The 18,571-nt window shown below is 54.1% G+C and overlaps 1 protein-coding gene across 2 annotated transcripts in view; it reads right to left on the minus strand.

The window, feature by feature from the left end:
- FGF12 (fibroblast growth factor 12) overlaps positions 1-18,571 on the minus strand; it is a 230,317-nt gene that overhangs the window by 204,781 nt on the left and 6,965 nt on the right. The gene's annotated exons all lie outside the window — the stretch shown is intronic.

Below are 18,571 nucleotides of genomic sequence, written 5' to 3' on the forward strand. Positions count from 1 at the left end.
GGTGTCCGTTTAGTTCCCGCAGGTGGGGAGGGGGACCCCGTAAAGTGCCCCGCTCGGGTGGGGGATAACACCCTGCTCGCCCCCCAAAAGGAGAAACCAAGCCGAGCCCACAGCACCCACGGACATTGAGGTTCCCCGGGAAGCCCAGCCTCAGGTTAAGGCCTTCCCTGGGTATGGACTGGGGAGATTAATTATGCTGATTCATAAAACATCCACCTTATGGATTGGAGTTTTTGCATCCACCACTGGATTTTGTTCTCCTTTCTCTTACTAGTGAGCAGCCCTCCACTAACACATTGATAAAACATTCATATCAATAACAAGTCACCTCTATGTAGATGGCAGCTTGTGCACCTCAAGTTTGTCCCTACAAGGAAGTTTCTCCAAACCTGGAAATACTCCTCTATTATTCTCAATTTCCCCACACACACACTTTTCTACCTGAACAGGGGTAGTAAAACCCATTTCTGGGCTTCATTTCATGAGCTGTGTTACTGAACGAGCATCTCAGAGCATCCCCTTGTGTGCTGGAAGCTGCACATAGAGGATAGATGGCTCCTGTACCATGTATGTTCCTAAATCAAGGAGCAAGAACTCCTCTCCCCTGCTGTTTCCTTATACAAAGTGGTGGTTGTGTTCACCTTCTCACCAGCAGCCTGATACTGGTCTTAGTCAGTGGTCCCAGAGGCTTTCTCAAGCACCTCATCCCAAGCTACCATAACCCATTGAGAAGAACATCATCTCTTTATCTATTCCAGGACTCAACATTCAGGCATTATAGGTGAGCATTGAGTCCAAACACATTACAGAGAACTGACAAAGCACAATTACCTTAATTTGATTAGAAAGTCAAATCAAAATTTCTACCATGTTGTAAGTTTTTCATTTACTGTTGGACTTTCTACATCCCCTTTGCTGTTTTTACCCGCTACAGATGCCAAACTGACCAGACTATACTTCAAGGGGTCAACCTGCATGCTCTCCAAGAAGCAACAAGGGGATGGGTCTTTCCTTTCAAAACCTATTATTCCTTATCAATGTTCCAGTGTGCAATCAGATACACACTGGAGTGCTCAATAACTCCTCCCACAAACTAAAACCAGCCAGCCAAAGCTGGAGGAGCAGACTTGTAGAAGCTTTGTACATTTGTGTGAATCCAGTTTGACCACCAGACTGAACCACATGGTGGGAAAAGGGACTGAGATGAAGGGAGAAGTTGTTCAGAGACCATTGCACAGCACAGGAGAAGGAATACAGCCAGGAAGCCAGGCAGCTCTTGGACAACGTTAAGGTTCCTGGCACCAAGAACAACTTTCACAGGAAGAAGTGAGGGCAAAGGGACACTGTAACTGGTAGGGTATGGCTGGGCTGGTCACCAACAACTTGTTCTAAGGCAGTATCAGGTGCTGGACCAAGGAAGCAAGACTTCTCAAAGCTGTACGCTCCCTGGAAAGCCAACAGCCAGCAATAATTCAGCTTGGCAGGAAAAGCTGGGGAGCTTTTTCCAGTGTCCTGAAAAGGAGAGCAGTAAAATGCTCCCCATGTGCAAAGGCTGGTTGCTTTTGTTTAGGTTTCATTTTCATCGTGAAGCTCTTCTTGATATAAACAGACTTGAATTAGGAGTTCAGGAGCACTCATTCTTGGGGAGTGATGCAAACCAAAACATTTGTCAGTTTTTATTTTGCTTTTGAACTCTGAAGCCTTCTCTCCTTTGACATAACAGGTAGGAAGGTAGGAGCAGAGTTGCAGAACACCCAGCCCCACCAGTCCATGCACATGCTCAATCACAGCTTATCAGATCTTTGTGGGTCACATCTGGGATGTCATAATCTCTCTTCCTGTTCATGAAACCATTACGAAGCCTGAAGATCTACATTCTTAAAACTGAATAACAGCATAACAGGAGAAGTCCTCTTATGTAGAACAGTTGCAGCCCCTTGAGGGCTCCTCTCCTTACTTAGAAGCAGCAAATCCAAGGGAACAAATCCAGTAGCTTTATCCAGCTGCCATTCACAGATCATCTTTCAAGCTACTTCCCACTGGAAATGAACATAATACTGCCCATACTGTTCTCTACATTTCAACTACATCCTGCCTTAAAGTCTCAAGAAGGCTGGACTAGCTTGAGTTAGATCACATTACTGCTCCTCCTCTAGCCTCTCAGGAAAGTCAGATCTGTTTCTACCGTGGCTTTCCAAGCAAGCAAGCACTGAATAAAAACATGTATTAACAGCATCTATGTAACACTTCAAGTTGTTCTCCAAACCACAGGAGGATGGAGCACAGCAGCACTCAGGAAAGGCAGGGGTGCTGACCCCAGACCCCTTCTCACCCACACCTTTTGAGCCAAGGTAGGAGAGCTTCTGGAGCACCACTCTCCTGTACGGAGTCCTCAGCACTGCCAGCAGCATTTCCCTTCCTTGTTACCTGTTTTCCTCTCATGCTCCAGCTTTGGAAGTAGCCTGGAATTGTGGTACAAATAAGAATGTGCTCAGTCCAAGCACAGGCCACCCCATGCAGACCTTCACAGTGTCCTGGTGTCCTTGGCTCCTGTCATGGCAAGGGAGTCATGGTTGGGAAAAGCAGTTATTCACCCTTGAGGAATAGGATGGGGTGCATGGCTACTACATGGCAGAGGAAACCTCAGCCTAGACATATGAGAGGCGGACTCAGCAAGGGCTCAGCTTTGCTGCTCCTACATGGTGCTCCACAGCTGGGAACATTGCCTCTGGGCCCCAGGAACCCACTGTTCTCTCCACTGATGGGGGCAGAGCCTGGCACTTCTGCCTGCCCCCTCTCTGCACCAGCTGGCTCAGGAGCTCCCCTGAGCAGAGACCTGACAAACCAAGCAGCTCTTTTGACACTGCTGCAGACAGTAAGCCCGCGTGATGATCATATGTGGTGTCCCAGCTGCTGCCTCTCCTGCCCATCTGCTCCCCTGGCACCGTGCCTCCTTCTCCAGAGGGAGCCTCTGTTGGCGAGGGCAGGGGCACCAGCCAAACCACGAGGTTGTGCCAGAAGCTGTGCACGTGCTCTTGTGTCTGCACAGGGTACTTCTGCGGGAAGGTGGATGCACCAGGAAGGAGCAGACCACCAGTGGTGGGATTTCATCTGCTCACTGCATTTTCTGGTGATGACCATCTAGAAAGGGCAGCAAACCCACGCACAGAGGCACTAAATCAAGGGCTGGGGGACAGCTTCTGTACTGAGCACTACACAACACAGTTGGCCATCAGCCTGCTTCAGTCCTATGCTTTGATTGCCAGGGAGAATATCCAGGTGCCAATGACTCAATGGGTTCCCCAAATGCCCAGAAGCCAGCTTCAGCATCCAGCTCAGGCAAATTCCTGCTGAAGATTCCACTGTTGGTCACAGAAAGGCACCTGCCCTGCCCAGGAACCTTGAAGATGAGGAACAGTGCAGTCAAAAAGCAGCTGCACCAAGTTCTGACCAAGGGGGAAGAACAGCTACTTGCCTCCACGGTCAGCAGGGGCCTAACCTCAAAACCAGTGCACCCCCCTTGAGGAATAGGGAGCAGGGCTCAGCCACATGCTTCTGGAAGTCCCATTTTCTGTAGCATCTGTTCCCCCAAAGCGATAGGCATCATTAGCTAACTGCCATCATCAGCCAGCAGAAGACTCCTTTAGGACAGAAAACAAGACCGCTCCATTACCACACCAGTCTCAGAAGACATCCAGGAACTATGAGCTGTACTCAGATAAGCACAAACCAAAAGAGCAGGTTGCAAGAAAATAGGCTGGGACACTGCGGCAGGACCTCTGGTGTTGCTGAGATAAGGAAGAGTGGGGCAGGGGGAGAGGAGTAAACAGAGCAGAAGCTTTTATCAAAGAAAATGAGTATTTGTAAAGTACAAAAAATTGTTCTACAAGCTGCCATCCATCACCTTGTGATGTACAGGGCTTCTGATTGTGAGCAACAAACACCACCACAAGCTGCCACCTCACCAGCTGAGGTCACTTCCTCACATCCCACAAGTAATGGCTGCACGCAGAGCGCAAGTGCCTTAGGAGCTGGTGTGTGGAACAGAGACCAAAGCATGCCACAGCCTTTCAGCAAGCGCAGTTTAATTACATAAAACTGCTGATCAAACGTTGAGATTGATCAGAGACAGCATTATATTAGCAAAGGAGAAAGCACTAAAAGCCACAGAAGTACCAAAACAAGGGAGCAGTTTTGCAGTTACATGCAGCTGAAGTCTGAAATCACTGTGGAATAAAATCAGGAAGGTAACAGACCTTTTATAGGCTCACAGGAAGGTCCGTCCAAGCACCAGCACTGGGCTGGGAGAGTACCACCAGCTTTCTACTGCTACTGTTCTTCACAAGCATCCTTAGAAAATTGCATCAGTTTGTTCAAACACTGAAGTCAAAGCCTAGATGTTTGATTCACCAGGCTATTAAAAGTCACAAGAAAGGTCAGATGAGAAGCCCTAGGATTTGTGCAAAGCTCCCAGTATATTGGAATACACCAGCCCCTTCAGCAAGCAGCTCCCCAGAACATAGCTGAAGAACTCCCCCCAGCTTTGTCTGTCTTGCCAGGCTAGGGAAAAAGGCAGTGCATTAGATAACCACCTGGAAGAAACCCTAGAACTCATTAACAAGAGTCTTGGTGTTGATTTTAATGGTAGCTGGATCTGAGCCAAACACTTCAACTCCAAAATGCCATTTTCTGGGAGGGACTGGGCGTCCTGAGCTCCTCAGAGCCCAGGGAAGCTGGTGATTTTTCTTCATCCTTGCAGAAAGTGCTTTCAGAGCCAGCTCCTGGGCCCTCTGAGCCCCACCACGGACTTCTGGTTATTCAGTTTAGTAAATACCTGGGTCACCTCCTCTGCCAGCTGTGGGCAGAGAGCTTTCAGAAGGCAGGTTATTATACCATTATAGAAGCTTAAGGCTTTCATGCCAAAAAAAAAAGTAAATATGAAAATAAGCTGCTCAATGGAGCCACTTAAGCATTAGTCCCTTTTTGACTTAATTGAAAAAGGTAATTACATCCATTCAGCATGCTTTGCACAAGAAAAAGGAGGCTTTTCAGGGCAGAGGCAGGAAGGAGCTTCCTGCTGGCAGCTCACCTGTGGCAGCAGCAGGCAGCCTGCCCTGCTAAGAGCCAAGTGCTAGGATGCAGGCAGGGGATGGACTATTTATCTTAAAATCCTATTACCTATTTGCCTGCTCCTGTCTCCTACAATAAAAAGCTATTAGCTCATCACTACTCTTCAGCCATCAAGGCTGAGCAACATTCATACCCTTTATATGCTATTACAAGACATCCCAGCAGACTGACCTCTGCTGAGGCCCAGCTCCCAGCAGGCAATTTCTTTGCCTTACTCCTACCGTGCAACAACAATTTCTAGAGCGCTGAACTCTGCCCTCTGACCCTGCAGTCCTGTGAGATGCACTCCAAGAAGGCTATGTGGCACCCACCAAAATCCTGGGCAGGTGCCAGACCTCACCAGAATCACCATGCTAGGGAACAGGCAGAGCCTTGGGCACAAGTCACCTTCTATCCAGCTCCAATGCTTTTTCCACTTGCCTGTGTTTCTCCTGCTCATTTTAATTCTGTTCTCCAGAATGTTACATTCAGACAAACGCAACCAAACCTGCAGAACCAAGAGCAGCAGCATTAGTGTATTCACAGTGCAGCTTTCCCCTGCCTCAGGGAATCAGATCTCGCTGCGATAACTCGGGCTGAAACCCAGAGCTTGTCCAAATACAAAAGGCAGAAAAAAATGGTGTATCCAAATACAAAAGGCATGAAAAAATAAGAAGTTCTGCATGATACCAGCACCTCTGGCAGCCATTTGACTTGACCACTAGAGCTTGAGTTCCTCTTGGCAGATACCACAGAAAGAGCATTGACAACAGCAGCAAAATTCAATTAGGAGACAGATATGCAATAGGAAACAAAGAAAAGGATTGAAAAAGGAAGAATGACAAAAGCTGAGGGTAATGCTAATTAAACTAATACACTCAGCTGCAAAATGGGAAGACAGACCAACCTGAGGTGTGAAGTTACTTATCTCTGCATTAGCTGCCCGGGCAGTGACAAAAATTTTAAGCACTTGAACAGCCCTGGTAAAGGCAGAAACATATTCACATGCTCAACCTGAAGTACAAACTCATGCATTTTGCTTGATTAGCCCCTACACTCCCAGTGGAGAAAATAGAAGTGGGAAAAAAAGCTGCAATCCTCCCCAAAATCAAACCCACAAGAACGGGCAGCATGCAGGGTTCCTCCATCCCTGACATTTAGGGTTGTAAGGTTTGCAGGAATACTCGATCCTGAAGTGAACATTGCCAGCTCTAGCTTGCCTGGGGGTGACGCCAAGCTCTAACCCCATTCTAACCTCCTGGCACCAGCACCCAGCCCATCTGTAGCACCAAGAAGCAATGCTGCTTTCCTAAGAACAGGTTGCTTTCAGCTCCTGCATCTTTTAGGTTGGATATAAGGTGTGTGGTGGGAACAGTAGCCCTTGTGGCAGCCCAGACTGAGCTGCAAGAACAATCCTTTTCTTTTGGAGGTGGGTCTGGAACCAACAGGAAAGCACCAGTCACTCACAGAACATGCCCAAAGGCCGTGAAGTGTAGCAAACCCTAGTTTTCTATCAGCTCTGTATCCAGAAAGGGACTTCACCTGCCTCCTGTCCCCAAATCCACTGGACACTAGGCATAAACACTCTTCAGTGGCTTATTCTATAGAGTCTGCCAGGACGCTGAATGTGTCTGCTCTTCTCTGCAGAGGTTTTTCCTACAGAAAAGCTTGGTTGGCTTGTTTGCTTAGCTTGTATACATAAATAGCAATTTCTTTAAGCCTTGCTTTCATTGATTGATGGGATCTCACTGTTTTCATCCCAGAAGCTTTGGGCTGCAACCAACCCAAACAGTATGAAAATCAGCATGCCTGAGCCTGAAAGGATGAGCAGCATTTGGAAGATGTTGCTTGCTTCCCCCTTGCCAGCTGTGGCCACAGCATAGCCAGGAGAGGCAGGGGGATTCAGCTACATCCCTACCCACACGACCAAACCACACACCTTCACCACAAGGTCTGCAAAATACAGCTGCTTAAAAACTGGAGGGACTCAGCCCTACCTGCCGAGTACATTCCCTTCCACAGGAGAATGAGACAGAGCAACCTAGCTATAGTATTTTCTTAACATTGCAGGGTCATCTTCCAGATGACAGCTAAATATGAATGTAGAAAAATCTCAGGTTCACTCTGATGGTATACCCAGCTGCAAGTCACCTGTTTACTCTCCAACACTTTTCCACCTCTGCTCTTGTTGCAGGCTTTTCAGCAAAGAATAACACAAAGTTTTGAGATTGTGGGCAGTGTCTGTAGCCTGCTGCTGGTTGGATAGTCAAATGGATTGCAGCAAGCATAGAGCTTTGAGGTAGAAGCAGCACACACCTGTATGTATTCTTCACTTATTCTACAGAGTCCAACATATGTTAAGTATAAAAAGTTGGTTTTGTTTCGTTTTCCCATCACAAAGAGCTGTCCAGGTGGGGTTTCAGAGGTCAATTCAAGAACCAAGTCCAGACAGCACTCAGCCTATACCCACGTGGGAGCAGACTCATTGTCTGATCAGCCTCATGTTCTTCCCATCCTCCAACCTTACCCTTGAAGATCCTGCTCTGGCCCAGCAGCCCTGGAAAGACAGATTTTCAGCTGTGTCACAGTATTACACACATCTGGCACACAAAACAGAGCTGGCAGAACAGCCAGGTCAGAGGATATGTCAAGGAGCACAGTTTTGCCTCTGCCTTCCCCCCCCAGCCATGCCCAAAGCTGACCTCCGTGTGCTTCAGGAGAGTCAGAGCAGGCTCTCCATCGCTCTTCCCCTTCAAAGCCCATCCTTGGGATCTCGTTTTCTGCAGCACATAGAACTAATCTTGCCTCCTCTGCATTTCTAGAGCCTTTTTCTTAGCTCTTTGTTCAGGCAAAAGGGAATTCCTGTTCCTTAGTCAAAGTGACTATTTTCCACAGCTAGAACACCAGAACCAAGCAGCTTCTTCAGCTAACAGCACCACGAGGACATTCCTCTCTTGTCAGAGGAGCAGCTGTGCAGAGGATGAATGGTGAGAAGAAAATTCAGCTCCTTGGGCAGCTTTTACAGTATATTCTGCATTAGTGGTTGGCTTTGAATTTGAGGTGAACACTAGGGACACAGCAAGAAGGCCTTGAAGAAGTCCTGCACTCATCCTACAGAGGTATGTTGAAGGCATGTACATGCTAGCAATGCAGAAATGCCAACTACAAGAGATTTTCCTGAGCTAGGGAAAGGATCCCTCTGGGAGCAACATTCTGGATGGACAGGAGCAGCCCAAGGTCATCCCCAGCAGGGGAGGAGGCATGGGGAAATAACAGAAAAGATGCCAGGGAGGGCTGGTGTGGGAAGGGGGACTTCTGCAGAGCATGCGTGAAAATAGCCACAGCTTGGGAAGCCACTGACATCTCCAAGGCAAGTGACAGGCAGCTTGAGGGCCATTGCCACTGGGAAAGCAGGAATGGATTGAAAATGAGGGAAAACATAAGAGTTCTGAACTAGACCAAGCAGATAGCTAAATGTCGCGTTAAAGGGGTGTAGCTGATTAACCGTCACGGGCCCGTTTGGATTCAGAGTACTGAACCAGTCGGACATTCACCAAAACTGGGGGTCCGTTCGGACATTCACCAAAAACGTATTAACCGTCTGGGGGTCTGGTTAGATTCAGAACACTGAACTATCACGGATAACCAAACTCACCCTAGTTGCATTAATGAGAGCTATCACAATGCAACCAAGTATGGTTTATTACAGCAACAGATAATCAGGTTCTTTTGGATTGCCGGTGATAGTGACTATCTGCAAAAGCAAGCTAGTATGCATGAAATACACAGGGGTTCTAGGGGTGGGTTCTAGGGGTGGGTTCTAGGGGTGGGTTCTAGGGGTGGGTTCTAGGGGTGGGTTCTAGGGGTGGGTTCTAGGGGTGGGTTCTAGGGGTGGGTTCTAGGGGTGGGTTCTAGGGGTGGGTTCTAGGGGTGGGTTCTAGGGGTGGGTTCTAGGGGTGGGTTCTAGGGGTGGGTTCTAGGGGTGGGTTCTAGGGGTGGGTTCTAGGGGTGGGTTCTAGGGGTGGGTTCTAGGGGTGGGTTCTAGGGGTGGGTTCTAGGGGTGGGTTCTAGGGGTGGGTTCTAGGGGTGGGTTCTAGGGGTGGGTTCTAGGGGTGGGTTCTAGGGGTGGGTTCTAGGGGTGGGTTCTAGGGGTGGGTTCTAGGGGTGGGTTCTAGGGGTGGGTTCTAGGGGTGGGTTCTAGGGGTGGGTTCTAGGGGTGGGTTCTAGGGGTGGGTTCTAGGGGTGGGTTCTAGGGGTGGGTTCTAGGGGTGGGTTCTAGGGGTGGGTTCTAGGGGTGGGTTCTAGGGGTGGGTTCTAGGGGTGGGTTCTAGGGGTGGGTTCTAGGGGTGGGTTCTAGGGGTGGGTTCTAGGGGTGGGTTCTAGGGGTGGGTTCTAGGGGTGGGTTCTAGGGGTGGGTTCTAGGGGTGGGTTCTAGGGGTGGGTTCTAGGGGTGGGTTCTAGGGGTGGGTTCTAGGGGTGGGTTCTAGGGGTGGGTTCTAGGGGTGGGTTCTAGGGGTGGGTTCTAGGGGTGGGTTCTAGGGGTGGGTTCTAGGGGTGGGTTCTAGGGGTGGGTTCTAGGGGTGGGTTCTAGGGGTGGGTTCTAGGGGTGGGTTCTAGGGGTGGGTTCTAGGGGTGGGTTCTAGGGGTGGGTTCTAGGGGTGGGTTCTAGGGGTGGGTTCTAGGGGTGGGTTCTAGGGGTGGGTTCTAGGGGTGGGTTCTAGGGGTGGGTTCTAGGGGTGGGTTCTAGGGGTGGGTTCTAGGGGTGGGTTCTAGGGGTGGGTTCTAGGGGTGGGTTCTAGGGGTGGGTTCTAGGGGTGGGTTCTAGGGGTGGGTTCTAGGGGTGGGTTCTAGGGGTGGGTTCTAGGGGTGGGTTCTAGGGGTGGGTTCTAGGGGTGGGTTCTAGGGGTGGGTTCTAGGGGTGGGTTCTAGGGGTGGGTTCTAGGGGTGGGTTCTAGGGGTGGGTTCTAGGGGTGGGTTCTAGGGGTGGGTTCTAGGGGTGGGTTCTAGGGGTGGGTTCTAGGGGTGGGTTCTAGGGGTGGGTTCTAGGGGTGGGTTCTAGGGGTGGGTTCTAGGGGTGGGTTCTAGGGGTGGGTTCTAGGGGTGGGTTCTAGGGGTGGGTTCTAGGGGTGGGTTCTAGGGGTGGGTTCTAGGGGTGGGTTCTAGGGGTGGGTTCTAGGGGTGGGTTCTAGGGGTGGGTTCTAGGGGTGGGTTCTAGGGGTGGGTTCTAGGGGTGGGTTCTAGGGGTGGGTTCTAGGGGTGGGTTCTAGGGGTGGGTTCTAGGGGTGGGTTCTAGGGGTGGGTTCTAGGGGTGGGTTCTAGGGGTGGGTTCTAGGGGTGGGTTCTAGGGGTGGGTTCTAGGGGTGGGTTCTAGGGGTGGGTTCTAGGGGTGGGTTCTAGGGGTGGGTTCTAGGGGTGGGTTCTAGGGGTGGGTTCTAGGGGTGGGTTCTAGGGGTGGGTTCTAGGGGTGGGTTCTAGGGGTGGGTTCTAGGGGTGGGTTCTAGGGGTGGGTTCTAGGGGTGGGTTCTAGGGGTGGGTTCTAGGGGTGGGTTCTAGGGGTGGGTTCTAGGGGTGGGTTCTAGGGGTGGGTTCTAGGGGTGGGTTCTAGGGGTGGGTTCTAGGGGTGGGTTCTAGGGGTGGGTTCTAGGGGTGGGTTCTAGGGGTGGGTTCTAGGGGTGGGTTCTAGGGGTGGGTTCTAGGGGTGGGTTCTAGGGGTGGGTTCTAGGGGTGGGTTCTAGGGGTGGGTTCTAGGGGTGGGTTCTAGGGGTGGGTTCTAGGGGTGGGTTCTAGGGGTGGGTTCTAGGGGTGGGTTCTAGGGGTGGGTTCTAGGGGTGGGTTCTAGGGGTGGGTTCTAGGGGTGGGTTCTAGGGGTGGGTTCTAGGGGTGGGTTCTAGGGGTGGGTTCTAGGGGTGGGTTCTAGGGGTGGGTTCTAGGGGTGGGTTCTAGGGGTGGGTTCTAGGGGTGGGTTCTAGGGGTGGGTTCTAGGGGTGGGTTCTAGGGGTGGGTTCTAGGGGTGGGTTCTAGGGGTGGGTTCTAGGGGTGGGTTCTAGGGGTGGGTTCTAGGGGTGGGTTCTAGGGGTGGGTTCTAGGGGTGGGTTCTAGGGGTGGGTTCTAGGGGTGGGTTCTAGGGGTGGGTTCTAGGGGTGGGTTCTAGGGGTGGGTTCTAGGGGTGGGTTCTAGGGGTGGGTTCTAGGGGTGGGTTCTAGGGGTGGGTTCTAGGGGTGGGTTCTAGGGGTGGGTTCTAGGGGTGGGTTCTAGGGGTGGGTTCTAGGGGTGGGTTCTAGGGGTGGGTTCTAGGGGTGGGTTCTAGGGGTGGGTTCTAGGGGTGGGTTCTAGGGGTGGGTTCTAGGGGTGGGTTCTAGGGGTGGGTTCTAGGGGTGGGTTCTAGGGGTGGGTTCTAGGGGTGGGTTCTAGGGGTGGGTTCTAGGGGTGGGTTCTAGGGGTGGGTTCTAGGGGTGGGTTCTAGGGGTGGGTTCTAGGGGTGGGTTCTAGGGGTGGGTTCTAGGGGTGGGTTCTAGGGGTGGGTTCTAGGGGTGGGTTCTAGGGGTGGGTTCTAGGGGTGGGTTCTAGGGGTGGGTTCTAGGGGTGGGTTCTAGGGGTGGGTTCTAGGGGTGGGTTCTAGGGGTGGGTTCTAGGGGTGGGTTCTAGGGGTGGGTTCTAGGGGTGGGTTCTAGGGGTGGGTTCTAGGGGTGGGTTCTAGGGGTGGGTTCTAGGGGTGGGTTCTAGGGGTGGGTTCTAGGGGTGGGTTCTAGGGGTGGGTTCTAGGGGTGGGTTCTAGGGGTGGGTTCTAGGGGTGGGTTCTAGGGGTGGGTTCTAGGGGTGGGTTCTAGGGGTGGGTTCTAGGGGTGGGTTCTAGGGGTGGGTTCTAGGGGTGGGTTCTAGGGGTGGGTTCTAGGGGTGGGTTCTAGGGGTGGGTTCTAGGGGTGGGTTCTAGGGGTGGGTTCTAGGGGTGGGTTCTAGGGGTGGGTTCTAGGGGTGGGTTCTAGGGGTGGGTTCTAGGGGTGGGTTCTAGGGGTGGGTTCTAGGGGTGGGTTCTAGGGGTGGGTTCTAGGGGTGGGTTCTAGGGGTGGGTTCTAGGGGTGGGTTCTAGGGGTGGGTTCTAGGGGTGGGTTCTAGGGGTGGGTTCTAGGGGTGGGTTCTAGGGGTGGGTTCTAGGGGTGGGTTCTAGGGGTGGGTTCTAGGGGTGGGTTCTAGGGGTGGGTTCTAGGGGTGGGTTCTAGGGGTGGGTTCTAGGGGTGGGTTCTAGGGGTGGGTTCTAGGGGTGGGTTCTAGGGGTGGGTTCTAGGGGTGGGTTCTAGGGGTGGGTTCTAGGGGTGGGTTCTAGGGGTGGGTTCTAGGGGTGGGTTCTAGGGGTGGGTTCTAGGGGTGGGTTCTAGGGGTGGGTTCTAGGGGTGGGTTCTAGGGGTGGGTTCTAGGGGTGGGTTCTAGGGGTGGGTTCTAGGGGTGGGTTCTAGGGGTGGGTTCTAGGGGTGGGTTCTAGGGGTGGGTTCTAGGGGTGGGTTCTAGGGGTGGGTTCTAGGGGTGGGTTCTAGGGGTGGGTTCTAGGGGTGGGTTCTAGGGGTGGGTTCTAGGGGTGGGTTCTAGGGGTGGGTTCTAGGGGTGGGTTCTAGGGGTGGGTTCTAGGGGTGGGTTCTAGGGGTGGGTTCTAGGGGTGGGTTCTAGGGGTGGGTTCTAGGGGTGGGTTCTAGGGGTGGGTTCTAGGGGTGGGTTCTAGGGGTGGGTTCTAGGGGTGGGTTCTAGGGGTGGGTTCTAGGGGTGGGTTCTAGGGGTGGGTTCTAGGGGTGGGTTCTAGGGGTGGGTTCTAGGGGTGGGTTCTAGGGGTGGGTTCTAGGGGTGGGTTCTAGGGGTGGGTTCTAGGGGTGGGTTCTAGGGGTGGGTTCTAGGGGTGGGTTCTAGGGGTGGGTTCTAGGGGTGGGTTCTAGGGGTGGGTTCTAGGGGTGGGTTCTAGGGGTGGGTTCTAGGGGTGGGTTCTAGGGGTGGGTTCTAGGGGTGGGTTCTAGGGGTGGGTTCTAGGGGTGGGTTCTAGGGGTGGGTTCTAGGGGTGGGTTCTAGGGGTGGGTTCTAGGGGTGGGTTCTAGGGGTGGGTTCTAGGGGTGGGTTCTAGGGGTGGGTTCTAGGGGTGGGTTCTAGGGGTGGGTTCTAGGGGTGGGTTCTAGGGGTGGGTTCTAGGGGTGGGTTCTAGGGGTGGGTTCTAGGGGTGGGTTCTAGGGGTGGGTTCTAGGGGTGGGTTCTAGGGGTGGGTTCTAGGGGTGGGTTCTAGGGGTGGGTTCTAGGGGTGGGTTCTAGGGGTGGGTTCTAGGGGTGGGTTCTAGGGGTGGGTTCTAGGGGTGGGTTCTAGGGGTGGGTTCTAGGGGTGGGTTCTAGGGGTGGGTTCTAGGGGTGGGTTCTAGGGGTGGGTTCTAGGGGTGGGTTCTAGGGGTGGGTTCTAGGGGTGGGTTCTAGGGGTGGGTTCTAGGGGTGGGTTCTAGGGGTGGGTTCTAGGGGTGGGTTCTAGGGGTGGGTTCTAGGGGTGGGTTCTAGGGGTGGGTTCTAGGGGTGGGTTCTAGGGGTGGGTTCTAGGGGTGGGTTCTAGGGGTGGGTTCTAGGGGTGGGTTCTAGGGGTGGGTTCTAGGGGTGGGTTCTAGGGGTGGGTTCTAGGGGTGGGTTCTAGGGGTGGGTTCTAGGGGTGGGTTCTAGGGGTGGGTTCTAGGGGTGGGTTCTAGGGGTGGGTTCTAGGGGTGGGTTCTAGGGGTGGGTTCTAGGGGTGGGTTCTAGGGGTGGGTTCTAGGGGTGGGTTCTAGGGGTGGGTTCTAGGGGTGGGTTCTAGGGGTGGGTTCTAGGGGTGGGTTCTAGGGGTGGGTTCTAGGGGTGGGTTCTAGGGGTGGGTTCTAGGGGTGGGTTCTAGGGGTGGGTTCTAGGGGTGGGTTCTAGGGGTGGGTTCTAGGGGTGGGTTCTAGGGGTGGGTTCTAGGGGTGGGTTCTAGGGGTGGGTTCTAGGGGTGGGTTCTAGGGGTGGGTTCTAGGGGTGGGTTCTAGGGGTGGGTTCTAGGGGTGGGTTCTAGGGGTGGGTTCTAGGGGTGGGTTCTAGGGGTGGGTTCTAGGGGTGGGTTCTAGGGGTGGGTTCTAGGGGTGGGTTCTAGGGGTGGGTTCTAGGGGTGGGTTCTAGGGGTGGGTTCTAGGGGTGGGTTCTAGGGGTGGGTTCTAGGGGTGGGTTCTAGGGGTGGGTTCTAGGGGTGGGTTCTAGGGGTGGGTTCTAGGGGTGGGTTCTAGGGGTGGGTTCTAGGGGTGGGTTCTAGGGGTGGGTTCTAGGGGTGGGTTCTAGGGGTGGGTTCTAGGGGTGGGTTCTAGGGGTGGGTTCTAGGGGTGGGTTCTAGGGGTGGGTTCTAGGGGTGGGTTCTAGGGGTGGGTTCTAGGGGTGGGTTCTAGGGGTGGGTTCTAGGGGTGGGTTCTAGGGGTGGGTTCTAGGGGTGGGTTCTAGGGGTGGGTTCTAGGGGTGGGTTCTAGGGGTGGGTTCTAGGGGTGGGTTCTAGGGGTGGGTTCTAGGGGTGGGTTCTAGGGGTGGGTTCTAGGGGTGGGTTCTAGGGGTGGGTTCTAGGGGTGGGTTCTAGGGGTGGGTTCTAGGGGTGGGTTCTAGGGGTGGGTTCTAGGGGTGGGTTCTAGGGGTGGGTTCTAGGGGTGGGTTCTAGGGGTGGGTTCTAGGGGTGGGTTCTAGGGGTGGGTTCTAGGGGTGGGTTCTAGGGGTGGGTTCTAGGGGTGGGTTCTAGGGGTGGGTTCTAGGGGTGGGTTCTAGGGGTGGGTTCTAGGGGTGGGTTCTAGGGGTGGGTTCTAGGGGTGGGTTCTAGGGGTGGGTTCTAGGGGTGGGTTCTAGGGGTGGGTTCTAGGGGTGGGTTCTAGGGGTGGGTTCTAGGGGTGGGTTCTAGGGGTGGGTTCTAGGGGTGGGTTCTAGGGGTGGGTTCTAGGGGTGGGTTCTAGGGGTGGGTTCTAGGGGTGGGTTCTAGGGGTGGGTTCTAGGGGTGGGTTCTAGGGGTGGGTTCTAGGGGTGGGTTCTAGGGGTGGGTTCTAGGGGTGGGTTCTAGGGGTGGGTTCTAGGGGTGGGTTCTAGGGGTGGGTTCTAGGGGTGGGTTCTAGGGGTGGGTTCTAGGGGTGGGTTCTAGGGGTGGGTTCTAGGGGTGGGTTCTAGGGGTGGGTTCTAGGGGTGGGTTCTAGGGGTGGGTTCTAGGGGTGGGTTCTAGGGGTGGGTTCTAGGGGTGGGTTCTAGGGGTGGGTTCTAGGGGTGGGTTCTAGGGGTGGGTTCTAGGGGTGGGTTCTAGGGGTGGGTTCTAGGGGTGGGTTCTAGGGGTGGGTTCTAGGGGTGGGTTCTAGGGGTGGGTTCTAGGGGTGGGTTCTAGGGGTGGGTTCTAGGGGTGGGTTCTAGGGGTGGGTTCTAGGGGTGGGTTCTAGGGGTGGGTTCTAGGGGTGGGTTCTAGGGGTGGGTTCTAGGGGTGGGTTCTAGGGGTGGGTTCTAGGGGTGGGTTCTAGGGGTGGGTTCTAGGGGTGGGTTCTAGGGGTGGGTTCTAGGGGTGGGTTCTAGGGGTGGGTTCTAGGGGTGGGTTCTAGGGGTGGGTTCTAGGGGTGGGTTCTAGGGGTGGGTTCTAGGGGTGGGTTCTAGGGGTGGGTTCTAGGGGTGGGTTCTAGGGGTGGGTTCTAGGGGTGGGTTCTAGGGGTGGGTTCTAGGGGTGGGTTCTAGGGGTGGGTTCTAGGGGTGGGTTCTAGGGGTGGGTTCTAGGGGTGGGTTCTAGGGGTGGGTTCTAGGGGTGGGTTCTAGGGGTGGGTTCTAGGGGTGGGTTCTAGGGGTGGGTTCTAGGGGTGGGTTCTAGGGGTGGGTTCTAGGGGTGGGTTCTAGGGGTGGGTTCTAGGGGTGGGTTCTAGGGGTGGGTTCTAGGGGTGGGTTCTAGGGGTGGGTTCTAGGGGTGGGTTCTAGGGGTGGGTTCTAGGGGTGGGTTCTAGGGGTGGGTTCTAGGGGTGGGTTCTAGGGGTGGGTTCTAGGGGTGGGTTCTAGGGGTGGGTTCTAGGGGTGGGTTCTAGGGGTGGGTTCTAGGGGTGGGTTCTAGGGGTGGGTTCTAGGGGTGGGTTCTAGGGGTGGGTTCTAGGGGTGGGTTCTAGGGGTGGGTTCTAGGGGTGGGTTCTAGGGGTGGGTTCTAGGGGTGGGTTCTAGGGGTGGGTTCTAGGGGTGGGTTCTAGGGGTGGGTTCTAGGGGTGGGTTCTAGGGGTGGGTTCTAGGGGTGGGTTCTAGGGGTGGGTTCTAGGGGTGGGTTCTAGGGGTGGGTTCTAGGGGTGGGTTCTAGGGGTGGGTTCTAGGGGTGGGTTCTAGGGGTGGGTTCTAGGGGTGGGTTCTAGGGGTGGGTTCTAGGGGTGGGTTCTAGGGGTGGGTTCTAGGGGTGGGTTCTAGGGGTGGGTTCTAGGGGTGGGTTCTAGGGGTGGGTTCTAGGGGTGGGTTCTAGGGGTGGGTTCTAGGGGTGGGTTCTAGGGGTGGGTTCTAGGGGTGGGTTCTAGGGGTGGGTTCTAGGGGTGGGTTCTAGGGGTGGGTTCTAGGGGTGGGTTCTAGGGGTGGGTTCTAGGGGTGGGTTCTAGGGGTGGGTTCTAGGGGTGGGTTCTAGGGGTGGGTTCTAGGGGTGGGTTCTAGGGGTGGGTTCTAGGGGTGGGTTCTAGGGGTGGGTTCTAGGGGTGGGTTCTAGGGGTGGGTTCTAGGGGTGGGTTCTAGGGGTGGGTTCTAGGGGTGGGTTCTAGGGGTGGGTTCTAGGGGTGGGTTCTAGGGGTGGGTTCTAGGGGTGGGTTCTAGGGGTGGGTTCTAGGGGTGGGTTCTAGGGGTGGGTTCTAGGGGTGGGTTCTAGGGGTGGGTTCTAGGGGTGGGTTCTAGGGGTGGGTTCTAGGGGTGGGTTCTAGGGGTGGGTTCTAGGGGTGGGTTCTAGGGGTGGGTTCTAGGGGTGGGTTCTAGGGGTGGGTTCTAGGGGTGGGTTCTAGGGGTGGGTTCTAGGGGTGGGTTCTAGGGGTGGGTTCTAGGGGTGGGTTCTAGGGGTGGGTTCTAGGGGTGGGTTCTAGGGGTGGGTTCTAGGGGTGGGTTCTAGGGGTGGGTTCTAGGGGTGGGTTCTAGGGGTGGGTTCTAGGGGTGGGTTCTAGGGGTGGGTTCTAGGGGTGGGTTCTAGGGGTGGGTTCTAGGGGTGGGTTCTAGGGGTGGGTTCTAGGGGTGGGTTCTAGGGGTGGGTTCTAGGGGTGGGTTCTAGGGGTGGGTTCTAGGGGTGGGTTCTAGGGGTGGGTTCTAGGGGTGGGTTCTAGGGGTGGGTTCTAGGGGTGGGTTCTAGGGGTGGGTTCTAGGGGTGGGTTCTAGGGGTGGGTTCTAGGGGTGGGTTCTAGGGGTGGGTTCTAGGGGTGGGTTCTAGGGGTGGGTTCTAGGGGTGGGTTCTAGGGGTGGGTTCTAGGGGTGGGTTCTAGGGGTGGGTTCTAGGTGTGCAGCCTAGAAATAAATGCATTGAAAGGATCAAAGACTCTATAGAGATTTATAAGCAAATATTCAGATCTCACCCAAAGGCGTCCCAATGGGGGGGGGAAGAGAGGCTCAGCCCGTCGACTGATCCCAGGAGTCAGGAGGTCCTAAGGATGTTGTATGTCCTCGGGATGGTATCTCCCCTGACGATGGTATCTTCCCTAACATCCCCTCTCTCTTGGGCCAATTTATATTATTTTCTATCTTTTAGGTGGAGCTTGAGTGGCTCTAGTCAAGCATATCTTAGTTATGATTGGTGTAAAGTTTTCCCGTCTCCGTTTAAAGTAATAGGCTCTGAGAAATTCAGGGCGCATGCTCAGTGAGGGGTGGTCGCACCTTGGAGGCGGGTAGCTTTTGGGATGGAGGTGTGTTTTGGTATTATAATGATATTATAATGAGCAAAAAGAACACTAGGGTACAGCATTTGTCAAAACATGACAGGTCTTTGGCTTAGGGTGGCAAAAAGTGCTGCTTTGTGCACAAGAACAATCGAGGTCCCACCTGATCACAGAGCCTAGCCGTGGTGTCTCCACTCCACTCCACGCTCCGTGGTGTTCCTTAGAGCTAGCACACCAAGTTTCCCCAGCGCGATAGCATCTAAGGTTGGGAGCCTAGGGAACGCTCAGATAATGCAGTTATGCCCTACCCTGAAAGCCTCTTCAATGCTGTACCTTTTCCTTAAAAGTGTGAATGTTAGTTTTATTTTCCTAGTTACTTCAGGCATTTACACCACACTAAACCCACAAAGAAATCTTCAGGCTAGACCCGTCTCCTCCTGTCTCAGCCCGAGAAGAGATGACAGAACACCTAAAGACAATTTACTGCTTGGATGAAGTCAGATGAGATGTGAAGGGAGGAGAAAAAGGGCCCAGAGACAGACTGATGTGGGACACCTGCACAGATTTGGATTGAAGAGGGATAAAGCACAACATTTTCCAGGGGACTTTGTGGAAGACAGTCTAGGGAG

Source organism: Anas platyrhynchos, chromosome 9 (assembly GCF_047663525.1).
Source record: "Anas platyrhynchos isolate ZD024472 breed Pekin duck chromosome 9, IASCAAS_PekinDuck_T2T, whole genome shotgun sequence".
Classification (NCBI taxonomy): Eukaryota; Metazoa; Chordata; class Aves; order Anseriformes; family Anatidae; genus Anas; species Anas platyrhynchos.